We start from the raw sequence: 25,480 nt of genomic DNA on the forward strand, positions 1-25,480 counted from the left end.
CTGCAAAAAAAGACATAACATTATCTGAAGATACCAATGAGGAACTCCTACTGATTTGCTTCAATATTTGTTTTTATTATATTAGTTGGTTTCAGTCTTAGACCTATAGGGTGCTTTCATGCGGACTAAAGTTAGAAGACACATAAGCTACTAATCACATAATTCCATATAGCTGCAAGCTAAACTACACTTGTATATTATTTACATGTATTGATAGGCCTGGTGAAAAGTATGAACTGTCTCACAGACACGTGGCATCATGCAAACAACAAAGGCCTAGTGAAGATTCAGCCCTCTGGAAGATTTTTTCATTGATCCTCAGCAGTGTTCGAATGATAACACTGTGCAGAGCCACCTCGGAACCCTCAACAATACAATGTTGCTGCCATCTAAATTAGAGGATTAATTTAATGAAAGTTCGGGTAACTGAAGAACAAACCCAAGCCGCTGAATGAGTAGGCTATTCAGTCTTATTTCCGGCAATATGTTCAAACCAGGTAAGCCTATCATGGGTGGGTATGCTTTTCGCTTCCAGTGCTGGCTGGAGTCCCTCATAGAGCTGGGCAGACACTTTCCCCCGAAGGCCAATTGACATCTTTTGTATCAGAAACAAATGTCAAGTTGGAGAGAGTAGTTTCCCATATACCTTCTCCCAGTTATAACAACTAACAGTAGGTGGAGATTTAGTATAAATCTAAGCTTGGTCATTGCATTGGTTGTGACAGTTGCCTATTGAACATCCACCTCTGTAGAATCTTGATAGAAAACTCACGTCCATACATGTTTTTATTTATTTTAAAGTGATTCATTTGATTCATGCAAAAAACGAGATAGGGTTTCTGGTTTTATCGTGATCATGGATCATGGCAAAGGTATTTTAAATCTTAACGGAAAACATGGTTTTGATTTAGCCTACATGCTTTCACTCACGTCTGAACGTGAGCCAGGTCCACTTACCTGAAACGTCGATTTTTAAAAAACAATATATTTCTTTGATTGTTTTCTTCTTATCACAAGCATCCAAAAAACATGACAATTAAGATAATATCCCTTCTACACCACACTTCTACATCAGTGTTGGTCGTCATCAAATGGATTTCCCAAACGAATTCATGAAAAGGTCATAATATATATTTTCCAGAATGTAAAATATGCAACAGGTAAATGAGATGATGTGCTTCATAACATTCAAAACTAGTTATTCATGCTCCTATGTAGTTACAGTAACATTGACTGTCATATTATACAGCATGGACTCCAATTTGAAATCTGGAACATGTAACATTACGCACATGAATTAGTCGAAGTAGCAGTTTGAGATAATTTCAGCACGCTTACCAGTCAACCTAAATAGAGAGACAATGATAACGCCAGTATATAATTGCGTCAACGACAGAAAGTGCCAGTTGTAGAAGTGCTCCCGAGTGGCGTAGCGGTCTAGGGCACTGCATCGCAGTGCTAGAGGCGTCACTACAGACCCTGGTTCGATTGATTCCAGGTTGAATCACAACCGGCCGTGATTGGGAGTCCCATAGTTTGCCTGGGTAGGCGCATTGCAAATAAGAATGGTCCTTCTGTAGCTCAGTTGGTAGAGCATGGCGCTCGCCAGGGTTAATCCCCGACCACCCATTGAATGCCTGACTGTAAGTCGCTTTGGATAAAAGCGTCATTGCAAATTTAATTTATATATTTAAGAATTTGCTCTTAACAGACTTGCCTATTTAAATAAAGGTCAAATCAAATACATAAAAAGAATACAGAAACTCATTCGTGTCAGATAGGCCTACATGAAAAAGTTAATGCAAAGGTTGTTACAGAAAAAAGCCCACAAAGTATTTGTATAAAGATGTACTAATAGCCTGGATGAAAATAGTATATGTTCTGGGAGTATATGAGAATCGAAATCTTTGTATAGCCAAAAGCCGGGGTTATGATCCTATATTGCTAATTTAGGGTACTGGAGGTTACCTTATCTCCACTTTTACCAAATCATAACTGTAAACATATTACAATTTCAATTAAATTTACAATGCTGAATTGTACAAGGGTAAAACTATATCAAACTGTCACACGTGGCGTTGCAACCTATCTTGAGAGGTATCTCTGTACACCGAATTTAATTTGCTTGAATTCGAGTTATGCGCGCGAGTCTAAAATTGGCCGTTAGTGGATTAGGGTCAAACTGGACCTACTGTATTAGGCTAATCAGGCAATATTTAACATTGGCACAAATTAGCATAATCAATATCATCCGTTATTATGGTCAGGTCACCATGTGCACTATACTCCATCTCACATGGATTTGGCCGGTCTTTTCTAATCAACATCATCCGTTATTATAATATGGTAAAACACTACACTCTCAATGTGGAGGTGGTTTCTTTGTATAGCTCGATGGTAATATACCTGTCACATGTACCTCAGACGTCCAAGTTCAAGTTAAAAGAGACTCCACTGCCTTCTTCTTTCCAGACGGCAACACAAAAAGGCCACCTCTTTCTAATTAGGCCACCATGTGCACTAGGCCAATACATCTGACATGGATTGGGCCGGTCTTCTCTCATGGAAACATTTCTCTGCTAACACTGTTTCGGTTGAGGAAATGGTATGCAAATGCGGTGTCATAATAAATAGGCAAATATTACTGTTTATATTTTGAAGTTTAAGTCTCTACTTAACTTTTCACTTGTTGAATGGACAATGGAAAGTAATCACAGCTTCACTTTTTTTGGGGCCGGGAGGGTTCATAGGCAAATACACAATACTGCACCAGATCTGGTGGTATAGGCCACATCACTGGTTTTGATGAGATTATTCACAGGTCAGAAGTGCACGTCTCCCTCAAAATGTTTTGAAAATACTGGTATTTAAATGTCACTTCTATCATCCCTCATGTCTGTCAACTAGGATAGAGCTGCAATCAAACTAAAATCACTAAATGTGTTTACCTTTACAGATGCCTTCAAAATGTCTTAATATTATTAGTTTAGTTTTGAAAAAGATAGGGCCACATGCACCCTCTAAATATGTAATATAGGTCTACATGTAAAATGCATGGATTAAAGCTACAATCTGGGATTCGACTTTGAGTAAAACGATATCCTTGCCTGTTGTTTTCATTTGTATACAGAGGCATGGGGAAATGTAGATGCAATAATTGACAGTCCAAGACATCTACGTTTCAGTTTGAAGCTATTGGGGGATTGTTTGTTGGTTTTAAACAATTGAGTAATAACATATAGGTTATTACACAGTAATACAGTTGTGCTAAGCTTATGAGGGATTTACAGTTTATTGGGAAAGTATTCAGACCCCTTGACTTTTTCCACATTTTTTTTAACATAGATGTAAAATCGATTAAACATTTTTTTCCCCTCATCAATCTACACACAATACCCAATGATGACAAAGCAGTTTGCAAATGTATATTTTTTTAAACGGTAACATCACATTCACATAAGTATAAAGATCCTTTACTCAGTACTTTGTTGAAGCCCCCTTCTTTTTGGGTATGACGCTGAAAAATTGGCACACCTGTATTTGGGGAGTTTCTCCCATTCTTCTCTACAGAGCCTCTCAAGCTTTGGCAGGTTGGATGGGGAGCGTTGCTGCACAGCTATTTTCAGGTCTCTCCAGAGATGTTTGATCGGGTTCAAGTCCGGGCTCTGGTTGGGCCACTCAAGGACATTCAGAGACTTGTCCTGAAGCCAGTCCTGCGTTGTCTTGGCTGTGTGCTTAGGGTCGTAGTCTTGTTGGAAGGTGAACCTTCGCCCCAGTCTGAGATGCTGAGCACTCTGGAGCAGGTTTTCATCAAGGATCTCTCTGTACTTTGCTCCGTTCATCTTTCCCTCGATCCTGACTAGTCTCCCAGTCCCTGCCACTGATAAACATCCCACAGCATGATGCTGCCACCAATATGCTTCACCGTAGGGATGGTGCCAGGTTTCCTCCAGACGTGACACTTGGCATTAAGGCAAAGGAGTTCAATCTTGATTTCTTCAGACCAAAGTATCTTGTTCATCATAGTCTGAGAGTCCTTTTAGGTACCTTTTTCACCAAACACCAAACTCTAAGCAGGCTGTGATGTGCCTTTTACTGAGGAGTGGCTTCTGTCTCGTCCACTCTACCATAAAGGTCTGGTTGGTGGAGTGCTGCAGAGATGGTTGTCCTTTTGGAAGGTTCTCCCTTCTCCACAGAGGAACACTGGCGCTCTGTCAGAGTGACCATTGGGTTTTTGGTCACCTTCCTGACCAAGTCCCCTTTGAGTCTCCTAGCAAAGGGTCTGAATATTTATGGAAATAAGGCATTTCTGTTTTTTTGTTTTAATAAATGTACAAAAATTCCTCAACCTGTTTTTGTTTTGTCATTATGGGGTATTGTCACGCCCTGACCTTAGAGATCCTTATTTATTCTCTGTATGGTTCTTTGTTGTTTTGCCGAGTGGTTCCCAATCAGAGGCATTCTGTCTATCGTTGTCTCTGATTGGGGATCATATATAAATTGTGATTTTCCGTTTGTGTTTTGTGGGGTGTTATTTTCTGTTTAGTGTCTGTCCCTGATGGAAATGTTCGCTTTCATTTTTTAATTTGTTATTTTTGTTTGAGTGTTGCCTGAAAATAAATATCATGTACACTTTCCACGCTTCCACCATCGACGAGCGCTACAGGTATAGTGTGTAGATTGATGAGGGAAAACAATGATTTAATCCATTTCAGAATAAAGCTGTAACGTAACGATGTAGAAAACGTCAAGGAGTCTGAATACTTTCTGAATGCACTGTTTAAGTTTCCCATTTCAAGAATGTGTAAACATCAAGAATTGAAATGACTATTGAACAGGTTCCCAGATCCCATATCATACCTTAAAATTGCTTAATAAAATTGGCAGTTACCTTAACCAGTGAATTTGAAGCAGGATTAGTCACCTGTGAACACACCTTGAACTTGAACATGTTCAAATGCATTTGGAATACTTTTATGTTTCATAACATTTATAATTCCTTCATAAAGTATTCATACCCCTTGACTTATTCCACATTTAGTTGTGTTACAGCCTAAATTCAAAATGGATTAAATATATATTTTTTCTCACCCATCTACCCACAATATCCCATAATTACAAAGTGAAAACATGTTTTAAGCTCATTTATTTAGAACGAAATACAGAAAATTATCATTTACTTACGTATTCACACCCCGGAGTCATTACATGTTAGAATCACCTTTGGCATTCTTTCTGGATAAGTTTCTAAGAGCTTTGCACACCTGGATTGTACATTATTTGCATATTATTCTTTTAAACATTCTTCAAACTTTGTCAAGTTGGTTATTGATCATTAATAGACAGTAATTTTCAAGTCTTGCCATAGATTTTCAAGACAATTTAAGTCAAAACTGTAACTAAGCCACTCAGGAACATTCAAAGTTGTCTTGATAAGCAACTCCAGTGTACAGTCGTGGCCAAAAGTTTTGAGAATGACACAAATATTAATTTCCACAAGGTTTGCTGCTTCAGTGTCTTTAGATATTTTTGTCAGATGTTACTACGGAATACTGAAGTATAATTACAAGCATTTCATAAGAGTCAAAGGCTTTTATTGACAATTACATGAAGTTGATGCAAAGAGTCAATATTTGCAGTGTTGCCATCAATTAAATCCAGGGCCACATCCTGGCTGATGGCAGAGAAGGTCGAGAGTCATGCATCCTCAAAAACATGACCCTGCCAAGTCGCACTACTTCTTGACTCACTGCTTGCTTAACCCGGAAGCCAGCCACACCAATGTGTCCTAGGAAACACTGTACAGCCGGCGACCGTGTCAGCGTGCATGCGCCTGGCCTGCCACAGGAGTCACTAGAGCGCGAGGAGATAAGGACATCCTGACGGGCCAAACCCTCCCCTAAACTGGGCGATGCTGGGCCAATTGTGCGGCGCCTCATGGGTCTCCCGGTGATGGCCGGTTGGGACACAGCCCGTGATTGAATCCCGGTCAGTAGTGATGCCTCAAGCACTATGATGCAGTGCCTTAGACCTCTGCACCACTCAGGAGGCCTTGCCTGTGTTTTTATCCTAAATAACTCCCTAGTCCTTGCTGATGACAAGCATACCTATAACATGATGCAACCACCACCATGCATGGACATATGAAAAGTGATACTCAGTGATGTGTTGTGTTGCATTTTCCTCAAACAGTAATGCTTTGTATTCAGGACATAGTTAATTTATTTTACCACATTTTTTAGTTTTACTTTAGTGCCTTATTGGAAACAGGATGCATGTTTTGGAATATTTGTTATGTACAGGCTTCCTTCTTTTCACTCTGTCATGTAGGTTAGTATTGTGGAGTAACTACAATGTTGCTGATCCATCCTCAGTTTTCTCCTATAACAGCCATTACACGCTAACTGTTTTAAAGTCACCATTGGCCTCATGGTGAAAACCCTGAGCTGTTCCCTTACTTTCCGTCAACTGAGTTAAAAAGGGTGCCTGTGTCTCTGTAGTGACTGGGTGTATTGATACACCATCCAAAGTGTAATTAACTTCACCATGTTCAAATGGATATTCAATTTGACCTTTTTTAAATTTGTACACATCTAACAATAGTTGTCCTTCTTTGCGAGGCATTGGAAAATCTCCCTACTTGGACTTTGTGGTTGAACCTGTGTTTTGAAATTCACTGCTCGACTGAGGGCCCTTACAGATGCCCTTACAAATGTTTACTCCTGAACTTACTTAGCCTTGCCATAACAAAGGGGTTGATTTTTTTATTGACTCAAGACATTTCAGCTTTTCATTTTTTATTATTTTGTAAAAAATTCTAAAAACACAATTCCACTTTGACATTATGGGGTATTGTGTGCAGGCCAGTGACACCAAATATGAATTGAATCAATTTTACATTCAGGTTGGAACACAACATAATGTGGAAAAAAGTCAAGGGGTGTGAATACTTTCTGAAGGCACTGTATACCCAATAGTTTAATAAACATGTTTGTTGTGAATGCTGACTACACAAACCTTCCTACCCAAACCTTATATAAGCAATAAAATATGAAATGCACTTGTGGATACAGGTAAAATATGTGAAATCAGCTCCTGGATGCCTTTAGAATGGTTGAAGTACCTCCATGTAGCCTATAACTTATAGAAAAGATAAAACAAAACAACAGCCATTAGGGTTATGTCATTACAAGCGATGTCAACATTAAGTTGTTATAAAAAAATTCCTAAGGGGTATGGTATGGTATGGTAAGAGAGCCACAGATTTAAGCCTGTGGAAAAGTAACAGATTTAATTAAATGTGAGGACTCGTTTGTTTAAGTGGCTGAGCCTTTGCCCAGAGTAACACCCATAGCCTGCAATGGAAGCTTGTTAAAGTTTTAAACGTAGGCTTATGGTTCTTTTTTAGGAGCCGCTAAGGGAAGCAAATTTGAAGTTAATGTCAAGGATATAGTTTGAATGTAAGAAAAAGGAGCAGCATGGTTAATCCAAGTTTTTCCATTGACCTCTCTAACAAGAGTAGTCATACTGTCTAAACAGTTTCAGTAAATAAAGATAGTTTCACTAAAACTATTCCACTGCTACACAAGAGGGTAATATGGTACGGAATGGGTTTATTTGTGAGTTATATCTGAGGATAATGATATTGATGGTAACAGTATACATGGAGCAATTCAAAAACTAACATAGTATATAAAAGTACAATATAATCTTAAACAAGAAGCAAGTGCACCTAGATATCAAGTGATCTATTCTTAGCAATCTTATTCTACAACTGCTACGTTAAAAGTTATGCAACATCTTAAAACCAACTTTTTAATTTCAAGCATAACCAAGAGATGTAGAGGATAAGAAGAGGAGGTGTAACGAGTCAGGTGTAACAGAGCACTATGGCCCAGCGTAACTGGAAGAGGTCCATCTTTGGACAAGGAGCATGGGGTCCATCTTCATAAAAAGAGGAGAGGCCATCTTGGGGGAAAGAGTCAAAGAGAAGGTCCATCTTGGGGAGGAGGCATTGGTCCATATGGGATGGAGAGTAGGAATGGATTAATCCCAAATGGCACTATATTCCCATCATAGTGCACAACGTTTGACCAGGGCCTATAGGACTGTAGTACACTATATAAAAAATAGGGTGCCATTTGAGACGCATCCCCATTTTAGGGTATAATGAGGGATAGCTATGCACTAGCATCAGGTGATCATTCAATTCCCCTTACATTTAAGAGCTAGCACTGGAAATAGATACCCTGTCTATACAGAGCACTTACCCTGCTGCCACATTAGGGAGGGGGAAACACAGTTGCAAATGTATAGCCTAGCATTATGATATAGCATCTATATACGGCTTTATAGTACTACTACTAGTAGTAGTTTCAAATAAATGACATATTTTAGCCATGCCAATGAAGTTAACTTTAATTTACCACCACTTCTTGGGATGCAACCAAGCATGACCCAGAGTAAAGAGGTCCATCACAATCTGCTATATTTACTTATACCATATATAGAAAATTAACTTACAGTATACTGTAGTATTAGCACAGTATGGTGCACACTGTGGTAAACAATTGCATTACTGTAGTCACCTACTTTTAGCATGATCTCTATCTATTAAGCCATTACCATCTCTCTCTCAATTTCTTAATTCCTCCATCCAGAGTTTGTCAAATTTGACCTAGTTATTAAAAATAGGGTCTTGTAATAAATCTATTATCAGGACAGTGTTATATTACTATTATTGGACAACATGATGTTATCATACCCATCCGCAAATAGTATATTCTTTGCATAGTATAACCTTCTCATAATAATAATGGTTGAAATGTAAGAAAACACCTATATAAACTAATTTATGGGCCCATTTCTCCCCATATCAGTCTCCCGTGTTGTATCCAGTGCTGAAGCCTATCTGCAGCTAACGTGGTATCCAACGTCTGGTAGAATGAACTGGTCCTCTCTAGAAGACCAAAGTTCAAGTTCAAGATTGTGACTCTCGAGGCACAACCACCAGGACATGAAATCAACCGTTTGTTTGATTTAGCCGACAAATAAACCACTGCACACCCTATAGCTTATCACACCCTATAGCTTAGAATTGATAGGAACACCATCAATACTAAAAATATGAAAATGTAATTATTTACAATATGTGTTTAAATAAATCGATGGGCCATTGGGAGAGGAAAATAGTTGTCAGTATACTTTTTTTGCTGACGACATTTGAAACATTAATGCCACATCTCAACACATAGTTGGACATATCCAAGTCACCCTTTAAAATCGAGCAAATTATACAGGGTAAAATTAGATTACTTGATCAACGATAGCCTATGTTTATTTTAAAAGACGATTTAAAATCAAACGTTACACAATTGAATTCAGCATGAATTATGTGCACTTCCGGGGAAAAAAGACTACATAGTAAAGAAGAGATTGTAAGTAAGCATTTCGCTGTATGGCTTGCACATGTTGTTTTATGCGCATGTAAAAAAAAAACAAGTTGATTTGATTTGAGACAATGCTATTGGAAAATGCCATGTGTCAAACGCCGTTTTGATATTAGGCCTATACATATTTATGCTCTTATCGACTAACAATATGAGCTAAATCCTCACGGTTAATGGAAACAAATTCGGCATCTTTTTGTATCAGAATTATGACAACCTGACCACCTGCTCTTGTTGTCCTATAATTGCATGTGAAAATAAGCAGATGTCAAATACATTCGAGTGAAACTAATACGATATTTAAAGAAGTCAAATGCTTCTATTTATCTATTAAATAAACGAATTGTTTACGTTTTATTTGTCTCGGCAGGCGCTTTAATTCAAACTCTTAAAGGAATACGATGTGTAAGTGTAAAAACAATCATAATAAAATAAAACAAAAATCTTTAATACCAACAATTGTCTACAACTCTTGTAATAGTTCCTTATTTATGTCCAAAGTGTTACGTTTGTGTTTAGCTGGGTTACCCATACAACTCTTAAAATAGAAGGCCCTAAAAGTAAAGCATATCAGAGTCAAAAGGTAGGCCTGTACTTAAGCTGCGTCTGTATTCCATCATCATAAGCCTTTATGGGAGACAAAACACAATATTCTGTTCAAATGTTTCTTAAACCCGAAGCAGAATATAGGCTAAATAAATTAAGCTAATATCTCCCAACAATGCAATGAAAGCAATCCAACTAGATACTCTAAATAAATACTAAACTGGAATTGGTCTCATCATAAGTTGACAGTTAAACGATTGAGTATGCATACATGGCAATCTGTTTTGATAAGCCACTGTATGACTTCTACATAACCACACGTTGCTGAGCTTCACTGAGAAATATTCACTGCAGAAATACACGATCCTATACTTTTCCAAAGTGTGCAATTAACAACAAATTCTTATTTACAATGACTGCCTACCCCGGCAAAATCCGGACGACGCTGGGGCACCGCCCCTTTCACGCCTGGACGTGATGGAGCCTGGATTCGAACCAGGTACTGCAGTGACGCCCCCTGCACTGAAATGCAGTGTCGTAGACCGCTACGCCACTCTGGATAATTTATATGGAGAATTGACCTGTGGATTTTGTTTGTGGTAGTAGTAGCCAATCAGGTTCTAATCATGTCAATACATAGGTCTATTGGTTACATTAAATATGTGAAAGATCACCTGGAGTCCCGTACCTACCAGGACTAAATTAGAGTCTGTCTCATAACCATCATGACATACATAAGTGGTTGGCGTTAGATTCTGGACATGCGTGTATCTGACAACTTTCCAATCATTCGTTTTGGATTAAGGTCCATAACATCTAGCAGTCGTGGAAAAAGTACCCAGTTGTCATACTTGAGTAAAAGTAAAGATACCTTAATAGAAAATCACTCAAGTGAAAGTCAACCAGTAAAACACTCCTTGAGTAAAAGTCTATTGGTATTTGGTTTTAAATATACTTAAGTATCAAAAGTATAAATTCTTTCAAATGAATTTTTTTTTTTGGGGGGGGGGGTAGCCAGGGGCATGCTCCAAAACTCAGACATCCTTTACAAATGAAGCATGTGTTGAGTGAGTCTGCTAGATTAGCGGCAGTAGGGATGATCAGGGATATTCTCTTGATAAGTATGTCTTTTTGGGTGTCAGGGAAAATGCATGGAGTAAAAACGACATCATTTTCTTTAGGAATATAGTGAAGTAAAAGTTGTCAAAACTATACATCTATCTAGGGCTAACATGTATCCATATTAACAACTTCTCCATACTTGAAATTGATATTCACATTGGACTATCCACAATACATGTGTAATAAAGGCTAGCTTTAAGCTGATTGATCAAAATGCGCAGAAACATTATTTCCAAAATAATGGCAGAACCATAAAGCAAACTGTCAAATCCTGTGGCAAAATATGACACACAACCTAAACTCAAGCTGAGATCTGGCACAAACAAGCTGCATCTACAGAACTGAAAATCAAGTTCAAAACTTTAAACAAATTAAGAAAGATAATGTCTCTCTGTCATTCGAAACTACAATTACTCACCATGACTGGAGACCAATTGTAAATGTATATGAATGTAAATGTCTGCAAGTACATTTGTGTGTGTTCGCAGATGTGTGTGTGTGCATGCGTGCAATCTTTGAAGTAACAATAAAATTACACTTGTGCATGGTTTGTATTAAAAGCTGCAGAAGAAAGATAGACTCCATGGTAATTGAACTTGGGTGGGTTTGGAGACTCATAGCGACATACTTGTTTTTTCCAGCCAAGTAAATGAATGTTGCGTAACCTTATCGAACTCCATCCATGACAAAGCCAGGGAAATATTTAACACCTTTGCCAAGCACCCCAAAGTAATATCCCTGCTGGTATTACTCCTTCCCTCTTCAAAATATATTTATATTCACTGTTCTTACAAAGCAATAAAGATTAACACACTGGCGCTGTTGGGCATGTTATCAAATCGATTACCTGTGGTGATTATCTTTTAAAGGAAGTGGCATTAAGGCACAATCTGATTAGCACGCAGGCTAAATGTTGTGGGATGCTGAAATCCGGCAGCCGCAGACACTGTTTTTGCCCATCCACATCATAATAAATATTGGCCTGGTCTCATAGACTAGACGTAATATAGTAAACATAAATCGGAGACAATCAAATTAGTATATGTTACATTTGGTATGGTTACATAATACAGATGGTTACTTAAGGAAAAAAGGAAAGTAGGCTTGTGGGCGTGTAATTCGAACGTCTATAGCAACCCAAAGATTGCTAGTTCAAATCTCATCACAGACAACTTTTGCATTTTAGAAACTTTTTAACTACATACAATTTTTTGCAACTTTGCGACTACTTATGATGTTAGCTAACTCTTCCCCTAACCCCGTTAGCTAACCCTTCCCCTACTGCTAACCTTAACCCTTTAACCTAACTCTTATACTTAACCCCAACCCCTAGCCTAACTAATGTTAGCCAGCTAGCTAATGTTAGCTACCTAGCTAGAATTCGAAACATATCATGCTTTTTTCAAATTCATAACATATTGAACTTTTTGCAAATTTGTAACATAAAATTCGAATATTAATTCATAACATATTACACAAAATGGGTGATGGACAGCCACAAATTAATACATACTATACGAAACGTAACATATCATACTAAAATGTGTGTCTCGGATTTACATACAAAATGCTCTGAGACCAGATTGCAAGCATACAATACATCACTCACCCCTACATAAAACCTTTGTTGACATACCCTTTTCTTTGTTTACTTATTTTAAAATTATCACAAAAGTGCCAAAGTATAGTGTTTGATTAAGTTTTTACAAAGAGTACCTTTATGATTGTTACGTTGGTAATTGTGTCTACTTCTTATTCATTAAAGCTTCAGTAATTTCAACTAATGAAATACACCCCTAGATTTGGAAGAATATGACTTCAAAGAACCTACATAAAATTAGTACAATATTCCACTCTTATCATCACCAAAAATCTAAAGAACCGATTACTCCATTCATGTTTTTTTGTTTGTTATCATGACACTTAGATATATCATGAAAATCTAATGCTATTTGCATGTGTGAATGTCTTGGGATGCATTTGCTCCATTGTTTGCAATTTTGTTGTCGGCCTACTTTGATGAGTGTGGCTTTAATGGTATGCAGAGGCCCGAAATAGTCTAACTGTTATTTTGAATTCAGAGTAAGCCTAGCTGCCGGTCTGCTTTACTTTGACATTCTGTTAACTCCTATAACCAGAATATAAACCCTGTATGAAGATGAGTGTGGTGTATGTTACTTATATGCATGAAAAAAAAGTATGAAAATGTATGTACTCACTACTGTAAGTCGCTCTGGATAAGAGTGTCTGCTAAAAGACTCAAATGTACAAATTAAAAAATGTATGTTACCTCTGTTAAAAACATTGTTTTATACCACACTGGTATCCAGGCGGATTGGCGTGCCATAGAGCAATCACATTTTATTGACTATACATCCCAGCATTACTACAAGGACTGTTTGTCATACACTTCATGGTATCAAACTACGATAAGACCAATTATGTAATGAAACCCTGGATTGTTGATGCTATGTATTGGCCATTGAGAGGCTTTGAAGCCAGTGGTCGGCAATATACTGTATATTTGTATTCCCCAGTAAGAGTAGTCCTCTATAGGAATGAATGGAATTCTACAGTATTCAGTTAAATGTTTCAAGGACAAAATTACATGTACAGTATTTAAGTATTATACTTCTAACTATTAGAAATCATAGTGAATAAAAAAATTGTTCTTAACTGACTTGCCTAGTTAAATTAAGGTTAAATATTTGTTTAAATAATAGAATGAAGGTGGCAAAAACAAATGTAGACATGAATAAAATGCATTTCTATAGCTTCCAAAATACCCTTTCAATGGTGGGGGAGTGCCAAGATGGAGGCATGGTAGCTTCATCTCAGCACCCACTGAAAGCTATGATGCCTTATTGATGACACTTGTTAAATCCACTAGAATCAGTGAAGATGAAGGGAAAAAGACAGAATGATTTTTAAGCCTTGAGACAATTAAGACATGGATTGTGTATGTGTGCCATTCAGAGGGTGAATGGGCAAGACAAAAGACTTCAGTGCTTTGAACGGGTATGGTAGTTGGTGCCAGGCACAACGGTTTGAGTATCTCAAGAACTGCAATGCTACTGCGTTTTTCACACCCAACAGTTTCCCATGTGTATCAAGAATGGTCCACTACCCAAAGGACATCCAGCCAACTTGACACAACTATGTTTACTCCAATGCTTCCACCAGTTGTGTCAAGTTTGCTTGATGTCCTTTAGGTGGTGGACCATTCTTGATACACACGGGAAACTGTGGAACACTTGACACCTTGTAAAGTCCTGCCCCGACGAATTGAGGCTGTAATGAGGGGAAAAGGGGGTGCAACTCAATATTAGGCAGTAGTTCCTAATGTTATATAGATAATTGTTTCAGATTCAGAGGCTCTTGTCATAAGCTCACATTAACATGTCCATTACAGACTACAGACTGGTCCTACACAAATTATGATCCATACAACATACCTGAAGTTAAATAGAACAAACATTATAATTTTTTAGTGAGACAAAAGAATTCACAATCATCTGATTTATTTCATGACTATAGTTTACACTATGTCAGAACAACTTTTTACAAAAGGCTGCTGGGAAAATTTCAGAAAAACACTGATAAATAATTAAGATGCCTTGGGTGGGTCACCTTCTGCATCATTACCTGCGTTTTTATCCGCCTGGACTCATTCGTCGCGGTCTCTCCACAGCACCTAGCCCACTGTGTTTCACTCTTTTGTTCATTCATCCTCACATCTTTTACACCGTGCAGAGTTCTCCATTTGTTGTCTGCCTTTGATCATTCAGCAATGTGCCCTTTCTACAGCGTGTATTCTAGTTTGTTTTATTTCTTTGTTCCTTCACATGAGCAGATAATTGTGTTTTATGCCCTACACTGCCCAGAGGAGTGGCTCAGCTTGCTGCACCAGGGATGGCAAATGTCATACCCACTGAAATCATCCTTACCACAGCCAGGCAAACACACATCTGACAGTGCAATTTAAACACTGAGCCACATAAATGTGTATTTAAAGTCATCTAATTGATCTGCCAATTAAAATAACATTAAAGGGGACTAGATGAAAATGTGTATTTGGTGGATGCCGGATTTGCTCGAATAGCCTGGGGTGTTGAATACGTATTTTTCCTGCTAATGGGCCACGTTGAGAGACAGGATGTGGTGGAGTCTTGGGTGGCAGGCACCAAACGAGGTCATGGGGTGATTGGATGCCAACTAAATTCCCCCTCTAACCTTTAAATCCACAGCAACCTCACCCATCATGTCAGGGGTGGCCAGTCCCAAAAGCTTGTTTAGCTCCAATATTTAAGAGTTATGGTTAGGGTAAATGTACCAGAAAATGTACACATCGAAATAACCAGAGACTTCTGTTGACTTAGGTAACTACACCGAACAAAAATATAAAATCAACATGCAACAGTTTCAAAGATTTTACTGAGTTACTGTTCATTTAAGGAAATAAATGAATTAAGCATCTAATCTAGGGATTTCACATGACTAGGAATACAAATATGTGTCAGTTGGTCACAGGTAAATTAATAAAAAAGTTGGGGCGTGGATCAGAAAACCAGTCAGTATCTGGTGACCCCCATTTGCCTCATGCAGCACGACACATCTCCTTTTGCATAGAGTTGATTAGGCTGTTGATGGTGGCCTGTGGAATGTTGTCCCACTCCTCTTCAATGGCTGTGCGAAGTTGCTGGATATTTTTTTAAATGAATTAACCTTTATTTAACCAGGAAGGGCTCATTGAGATTTAAAATCTCTTTTTCAAGAGCATCCTGGACAAGATAGGCAGCACTAAGTCATTACAAAAAGTACAGACAAACAATATGAAAAACTATAAGTAATCTAGTAAAAACCATAGAATTCACGAGTATAACAAAATCAAAAACAGCAAATTAAAAACATTGACAGGTCAGGAAATCAGTCTCAAGATCATTCATCAGTGATTTAAAAATACCAATCGGGACAAGTTATTCCAGTTTAAAAGTATTTTGTAAGGCGTTCCAAGATGATGGCGCAGAGTACATAAAAGCCCTTTTACCAAATTCAGTTCGGACATTTAGAACAGTTAGCAGGATAAAGTCCAGCGAACAAAGAGAGTACCCACCACATTTTTGAACAATAAAAATGCCCAAATAAAAAGGTAGTAAATGAAAGTATACGAGTGACTAGCGAAGGCCAGCCAACCCTGGTATACAAAGTGCAGTGGTGCATAAGGGTTTTGCAGTTTAAACTAAATGTCAAAGTACCATGGTAAATGGTGTCAATTGACCTCAAACACTGAGCGGAAGCATTCATATATAAAATATACCCATAATCTAGTAAAGGCATACATGTAGCTGATACTAGCCTCCTTCTGGCTTCAAAAGAAAAACAGGCCTTATTCCTAAAATAAAATCACAATTTCAGCTTCAAATTTTTTGTCAGTTGTTGAATATGCAATTTAAAAGAGAGGCCGTCATCAATTATAATTCCAATATATTTAGATGAGGTTATAACCTCAATCTCCTTGCCCTAGGTGAAAGTTTCAGAGGTCTATTTCTTGCTTTAGAAAACACCATTAGTTTAGTTTTGTCAGTATTGAGGATAAGTTTCAATTGACACAAGGTATGTTGAACAGTATAAAAAGCAGTTTGCAAGTTCTGGAATGCTTTTGTAAGAGACGAGGCACAACAGTAAATAACAGTATCATCAGCATAAAAATGAAGTTGCGCATTTTGGACATTTTTGTCAATCATTTGTATAAATAGTGAATAAGAGAGGACCAAGTACAGAGCCTTGGGGCACACCATTAAAGACAGACAATTTAACAGACATAAGCCCATCAAATTGAGTGCACTGAGTTCTATCAGACAGATAGTTAGCAAACCATGCAACTGCATGCTATGAAAGACCTACACTTGACAATCTCTGCCTTAGTATAGCATGATCAACTGTATCAAAAGCCTTAGAGAGATCAATAAAAATAGAGACACAGTGCTGTTTTTTATCAGGGGCTTCAGTGATATCATTTAAAACCTTCATGGCTGCTGTAATTGTGCTATGCTTCTTCCTGAAGCCCGATTGGTACATTGATAAAATAGAGTTAGTGGCCTCCTGGGTGGCGCAGTGGTCTAGGGCACTGCATCGCAGCGTTAGCTATGCCACCAGACACATTGGTGCGGCTGGCTTCCGGGTTGGAGGCGCGCTGTGTTAAGAAGCAGTGCGGCTTGGTTGTGTTATGTTTGGGAGGAAGCATGGCTTTCGACCTTCGTCTCTCCCGAGCCTGTACGGGAGTTGTAGCGATGAGACAAGATAGTAATTACTAACAATTGGATACCTCGACATTGGGGAGAAATGGGGGTAAAATTTAAAAACTAATTTAAAAATTGAGTTTGTAAATTAAAACTATTTTAGCTGTTAACTCACAAGGGTTTCAAGTAGTTTCACCAGGGGTGACAGCTTTGACAGCTTTGAGATTGGCATATCATTATTTAAAAGAGTTGCGCAATGAGACCCCTTTTAAAAATTCCAGGATATTGTCATACATGTCAATCCAGAGCATCACAAACATGCTCAATGGGTGACATGTCGGGTTAGTATGCAGGCCATGGAAGAACTGGGACATTTTCAGCTTCCAGATCCTTCCGACATGGGGCTGTGCATTATCATGCTGGAATATGAGGTGATGGCGGAGGATGAATGGCACTACAATGAGCCTCAGGATCTCGTAACGGTATCTCTGTGCATTCAAATTGCCATAGATAAAATGCAATTGTGTTGGTTGTCTGTAGCTTATGCGTTCCCATACTATAACCCACCACCACCATGGGGCACTCTGTCATAATGTTGACATCAGCAAACTGCTCAACCACACAACGTCACACACGCTGTCTGCCATCTGCCAGGTACAGTTGAACCCGGGATTCATTCGTGAAGAGCATACTTCTCCAACGTGCCAGTGGCCACCGAAGGTGAGAATTTGCTCACCGAATTAGGTTACGACGCCAAACTGCAGTCAGGTCAAGACATCGATGAGGATGATGAGCAGGCATAACTTCCTCTGGCCTGGTGACCCCAAGATGGCCTGCCATATTACTATTGGGAGCCAACCTTAGTGTCTTGTGTCGAAGTGTAACTGGAATGACAATTTGACGTACACTGGTCCAATCATCTTGCCAGAAGTGGTGAGAAAATGCCATATCCTCATCAGATTAAACCAAAAAAATCTTTGTCAGAGTGATCATTTTGTACTGTTGTATTGTTATGCTCAGGGCACCTTTGAAAATGAGACCGTGGTCTCAATGGGTGTCACCTGACTAAATAAAAGTAAAAATAAATATCTCCGCAAAAAGAGGGGAGAGGGAAGCATCTTTACTCTGCTCAGCAATCTGCCAGTTCCTAGATATCGAAGTGTCAACTGTAGAGACCCTGTAGAGGTCCTGCAAACTTGCTCACCTTTGAGGTTTTCAAAGGAGAGGTCAACTCAGGAGGTTTACTGAAATCAGGACCACATAAATGTGTCAGACTGATCGAACATGGTGTGATCGCTGACATCCTCCACAACATGAGACTTTCTCTCAGCTATCTTCTTAGACATAGCACGTGTAACGGCACATGCTGGGAATACTCTATGGTACTTTTCCGATAACCCATCAGGTTCCTTCACATCGGTTTCCCTTCAAACAACATGATTTGGCTCAACCAGCCACATCTTTGCCAAAAATGAACGAGACCCCATTCACTGGTATGCTACGCCTCATGGAACCAGAAACAAGATCAGACTCGAGTTCCACGTTATACAAATGAACTTCCATGCAACCCATCTTAAACTAACACACTATAACCAGTTCCTAAAGTGTCAGACAAAGGGAAAACACCCTCCAAAATAAAGGACTGGGCTGCCCCGGTGTCGCAGTATCTTCACCGTCTGCTTTGCAGCATCACCAGTCTACAGAGACACAAACCCGTCTGAAACAAACGGTTCATACACATCTGATCCAAAATCTTGTTTAGGAGATAAACCAGTCCCAACCAGAGACTTAACAAGCTGGAGTTCTCCCACAAGAATAAAAATATTTTCTCTCTCATTTTTCTGTTTCAATTTTGGACCCTGAGAGACAATGTGTCCTTTCTCATAGAAATATTGACAACAAATTGGAGGATACAAAAAAACACTTCTACTGATCCTTGTCTTTGGGCACTGGGGAAGAAGACTGAAACCTCGCAGTAGGCTGTGACTTCTCTGAATTGCTTTTTGTGTAGGGATAACTACTGGGTGCTTTGTTTGTGAAGGTAGTTTATTGTGTCAATACAAACGCATCTGCAAGGACTGCACCTTCCTCAAGAGTGAGATCCTTATGCTCATAAATGTAGGTAGCAAGGCTTTTGTGAAGGCAATATTGGAATTGCTCAAGTAGTATGAGTGTCTATAAAATCCTCAAGGTCTTTGACCTCTTGAGAACCACATCACCAATCAAAAAGAAATGCTTGTTCCCTTGCAAATTCAACATGGCTTTGCGATTCTGTCTTTCGTAATTTACAGAACTGTGGCCTCTGGGACCAACTCATAAGCCCGAAGAATAGCAGCTTTAACAGTGTAATAATCTGAACTCTGATTAAGAGATGAAGTGGCGTACACTTTCTGAGCTTTTCCCCACAGGAGCAGTGACCAGATATCGCACGGCCATGTGGCAATCTGCTCAGTCAGAATAAAATATACATCCACCTCCTTTTCATTGAAATGTGGTACAATCTGACTGTTCCGACCAAGATCAACCCCTCTTTAGGGTGCATTCAGAGTGCTTCCAGATCCATCTCTCTTAATCTAATGGAGTGCTCACGCTCTTGCTGTTTGACTTCATGCTCCTGTTGTCTTTTTATGTGCTTCAACTCATTTCTGTTGCTCCAACTGTGCCTGTAGTTCTAACTCCCTCAGTTGCACATCTAAGGGAGCCACCTTTTCATTTGCCGTTCTAGAGGAGGAAATCCTCCACCGAAGCATCATCGAGCCTCTCTTTGACTACCGCTTTGACTGTGCAGAGGTTACACTGATATGTCAAAATACTTTGAATTGATGATCAGATTTGACTTAATACATTTATCTAGGCTCTCCCCTGTAGGGTTTCCCACAAATACATCCAACTTAAAGTCCATGGCTTTATCTATTTATCATTAGTATTTTTTTTCTCCCCAATTTCGATCTTGTCTCATTGCTGCAACTCCCCAACGGGCTCAGGAGGTGAATCCACACTTCAAATCCACACTTCTTAACACACGCCCACTTAACCCCGATCCAGCCGCACCAATGTGTTGGAGGAAACAAGGGCTATATAAATAAATTAGATTTGATTTGATGACTGAAGTCAGCCTGCAGAGGTATGGCCCGCCACAAGGAGTTGCTAGAGCCAATTATGGGGCCAATTGTGCACCACCCGATCACTGCCAGTTGTGATACAGCCCAGGATTGAACCCAGGTCTGTAGTGATGCCTCTGGCGCTGCGATGCAGTGCCTTAGACCGCTGCACCACTCGAGAGGCCCTACTCATGGGGTGTCCACTGAAAGCTGACTAGCAACAACAATCTGGGCCCTAAAAGACACCCACCATAAGTGCCTAATAAATTTGCCCCAGAAAAGGCAAATCAAAATAAAAACCTACACCAACTTATAATATGGAGCTAAAAGCAAGTGGAGCAAATCAAAGGGGAGAACACAAGATAAAAGGCTTTGTTTTTATCACACTCAAAGAGGAAGAGCTAAACCACTGTCAAGCACTTCCAACATATCTCATGCCAACTGGAGCAATGGGCCAGCTGATCGTAAAGATGTAAGGTTCCCTGTTTAGGTACTGGTTCTGACTGAAACTTTGGCTTATAAATTGATCTATGGACAAAGAAGATCGAAATGGATTGCATTGAGCAATAGCCCTGTGTCCCACGGACAGAGTACATGCCTGCAATTGTTACATCGTAGTGCAGCAGGAGAGAGTGGTTTCATCACGGTAGCACATCCAGAGATCGATTTATAGTCATTCATCTAAAATAATTGATAGATTCTAAACAAAAAACACTTCCTGTTTGTCATAGACATACAAGATTAATATGAGATGAAAGGCGTGTTCCTAATGAGTGTGGGTTCAAAGTGTGGGTTCACAGCTCCAATTTAGATGTGTTGGTCATTACTGAGACATGGTTAAGAAGAGTGTTTTGAATACTGATGTTAACCTTTCTGGTTATAACCTTTTTCGGCAAAACAGTTCTTCCAAAGTTGGTGAAGTGCCAATCTTTACCAAGGAACACCTTCAGTGCTCGGTTGTCTCTGCCAAGTCTGTCCCCAAACAATTTGATTTGCTGGTTTTACGCATTAAACGTTCAAATAACTCTTTGTTAACTGTTGCTGGGTGTTATCGGCCATCATCAGCACCGGCCTGTACCCTAAATGCCCTAAACTCTCTCCTGGCCCCTTACACAGAGTCTGAATTTGTCCTGCTAGATGACCTAAATTGGGACATGCTTAAACCACCTGACCAAGTCTTAAAGCAATGGGACTCCCTAAATATTTTTCAGATTATTACCAATCCCACAAGGTATGACTCCAAACAACCAGAAACTGCTACTCTCCTTGATATTATCCTTACAAATAATCCTGATAGGTATCAGTCTGGTGATTTTTGTAAAATCCTCAGTGATCACTGTTTTACAGCCTGTGCTCGCAATGGCTGCTCAGTGAAACGATCTGTCCTGATTTGTCATAGATGCTTGCAAAAATACTTTAATGAGCAAGCTTTCCTTCACGATCTGGCCTCTGTAAATTGGTATAGAATCAGCTTGATCCACTCTGTCGAAGACACTTGGACATTCTTTTTAAGATATTTTCAGTTGTAGAGCTTGAGAGGATCTGCAGAGAAGAATGGGAGAAACTCCCCAAATACATGTGTGCCAATCTTGTAGCGTCATACCCAAAGGTGCTTCAACACAGTACTGAGTAAAGGGTCTGAATACCTATGTAAAAGTGATAGTTTATTTTTTTATTTAATAAATTTGCCAAAATGTATAAAAACCTGTTTTCAATTGAGTTTTTTGGGGGTATTGAGTGTAGATTGATGAGGGGAAAAACAATTTAATCTATGTTAGAATACGGCTGTAACATAACAACATGTGAAAAAAGTCAAAGTGTCTGAATACTCTGACACAGTAGATTGATATGGCTTGCATTGAGCAATAGTCCTGGTTCAGAGTAGTATTGTTTTCTGAGTCTGTGTGATGTAGGATGTGAAATATGAAACCATTTGAAGTTGGGATGTCCCTACTAGTATTTCATTTGCTCTTCTGACTTCATCAAATCCTGGTTGAACCCTACATCACAGCCACTGACAAATAACATGCCTGTAATCGTGACATCGTAGCGCAGCAGGAGATAGTTGTTTCATCATGGTAACACATCCAGAGATCGATTCATAGCCATTAATTTAAACAAAAACCACGTTCTGTTTGTCATAGACAGATAATATTAATGTGAGATGAAACGCGAGTTCCTAATTAGTTCAGGAAGGCAAGCTAAAGCTCTGTGGAACGTTCACAGGGATGGAGGCAGACGTTTTGATCAGGAGAAACCTTTTAAAAATATGCACATTTTCCCTAACACTAAACATACAAATATGTATTTTACACTTACAAGGAAGGTGAAATCTTAGTTAGTCGTTTTGTAAGTTGATTCTTTTATAATTAGAAACCATATACACTACCGGTCCAAAGTTTTAGAAAACATATGGAATCATGTAGTAAACAGAAAAGTGTTAAACAAATCAAAATATACATTTTCAATTCTTCAAACAGACAGACACCCTTTGCCTTGAAGACAGCTTTGCACACTCTTGGCATTCTCTCAACCAGATTCACCTGGAATGCTTTTCCAACTGTCTTGAAGGAGGTCCCACATATGCTGAGCACTTGTTGTCTGCTTTTCCTTCACTCTGTGGTCCGACTCATCCCAAACCATCTAAATTTGGTTGAGGTCGGGGGATTGTGGAGGTCATGTCATCTGATGCAGCACTCCATCACTCACCTTCGTGGTCAAATAGCCCTTACCCAGCCTGGAGGTGTATTGGGTCATTGTCCTGTTGAAAAGCAAATGATAGTCCCACTAAGCCCAAACCAGATGGGATGGCATATCGCAGCAGAATGCTGTGATAGCCATGCTGGTTAAGTGTGCCTTGAATTCTAAATAAATCACAGACAGTATCACCAGCAAAGCACCCCACACCATAACACCTCCTCCATGCTTCATTGTGGGAAATACACATTTGGAGATCATCCTTTCACCCACACCGTGTCTCACAAAGACAAGGCGGTTGGAACCAATAATCTCCAATTTGGACTCCAGACCAAAGGACAAATTTCCACTGGTCTAATGTCCACTGCTTGTGTTTCTTGGGCCAATCAAGTCTCTTATTATTATTATTATTATTGGTGTCCTTTAGTAGTCGTTTCTTTGCAGCAATTTGACCATGAAGGCCTGATTTCAGAGTCTCCTCTGAACAGTTGATGTTGAGATGTGTCTGTTACTTGAACTCTCTGAAGCATTTATTTGGGCTGCAATTTCTGAGGCTGGTAACTCTAATGAACTTATCCTCTGCAGCAGAGGTAACTCTGTATCTTCCATTCCTGTGGCGGTCCACATGAGAGCTGGTTTCGTGATAGTGCTTGATGGTTTTTGCGACTGCACATGAAGAAACTTGAAAAGTTCTTGACATTTTCTGGATTGACTGACCTTCAAATCTTAAAGTAATGATGGACTGTCGTTTCTCTTTGCTTATATGAGCTGTTCTTGCCATAATATGGACTTGGTCTTTTAACAAATAGGGCTATCTTCTGTATACCACCCCAAACCTTGTCACAACACAACTGATTGGCTCAAACACATTAAGAAGGAAAGAAATTCCACAGATTAACTTTTAACAAGGCACACCTGTTAATTGACCTCATGAAGCTGGTTGAGAGAATGCCATGAGTATGCAAAGCTGTCATCAAGGCAAAGGGTGGCTACTTTGAAATATAAAATATTTTTTAAGTTGTTCAACACTTTTTTTGGTTACTACATGATTCCATATGTGCTATTTCATAGTTTTGATATCTTCACTATTTTCTACAATGTAGAAAATAGTAAAAAATAAAGAAAATCCTTTGAATAAGTAGTTGTTCTAAAACTTTTGACCGGCAGTGTACGTGATTCCAAGCCTTATTCCTACAGTTTTGTTGAATAGAAAATACATAATACAAAATCTTTCATGCAGTATTTGTATCGTATTTGTACTGTGTTCTTGAGCTTGTGTCCTCAAAGGTGACTACACCTCAGCAATGTATAACTTTTTTTAACAGAAAGGTGAGATTATAACCTTTCTTTGAGTATGCAGCATTACTAGTCATTGTTTATGGCCCTCTCATTATAAATAATTACTTTTGGATATTATGTAGATTACATTTTCGATTTGGTTACATTTAACTGGTTAAATATCACCTGTTCCAGCACAGGTCGAACTAACGAGGCAACAGGTCCAACACCTCCTGACCAATGAGGTGATTCCAATCAGGGCAAGCCACACCCAAACAGAATCAAACTCGAAATCAAAATCGAATTCAAACAAAACCCCAAAGCCTGTAACATCAATATCAATACACTACAGTTTAAATGGTTGGAAACAACACTCACAGTATTTCATATGTAATATTATAAACTGGGTTGTTCGAGCCCTGAATGCTGATTGGCAGACAGCCATGGTATATAAGACCATATACCATGGGTACGACAAAACAGGTATTTTTACTGCTCTAATTACTGTACGTTGGTAACCAGTTTAAAATAGCAATAAGGCACCTCGAGGGTTTGTTCTATATTGCCACTGCACTTTCCGTTTCGCCTAAAACAGCCCTTAGCTGTGGTATACTGGCCATATACTACACTTCCTCTGGGCTTATTGCTTAACTATACAACGGGTATGACACAAAACTACTTGTTCACTGTTTCTAATTATATTTGTAATCTGTTTATAATAGCAATAACGAACAACGGGGGTTTGTGGTATATGGACAATATACCACAGCTAAGGGCTGTATCCAGTCACTCCACGTTGTCATGAAAAAGAACAGCCCTTAGCCGTGGTAAATTGGCCATTTACCACACCCCCTTGGGCCTTATTACTTAAATATACCATTTAGAACCTGAAAGAAAACATTTCAAAATAGTCTCTGCCCAGTATAGATGTAGATGGTGGTCAGCTGTCCCACAGATCGACAAGTCCAGCTGGACAGTAAAAAAAGACAGTGAGGAAAAGGATGTTGAAAAGAAAGGAGACAAGCAAGACTGTGAGTAGAGAGTTGGT

Source organism: Oncorhynchus gorbuscha, linkage group LG03 (assembly GCF_021184085.1).
Source record: "Oncorhynchus gorbuscha isolate QuinsamMale2020 ecotype Even-year linkage group LG03, OgorEven_v1.0, whole genome shotgun sequence".
Taxonomy (NCBI): Eukaryota; Metazoa; Chordata; class Actinopteri; order Salmoniformes; family Salmonidae; genus Oncorhynchus; species Oncorhynchus gorbuscha.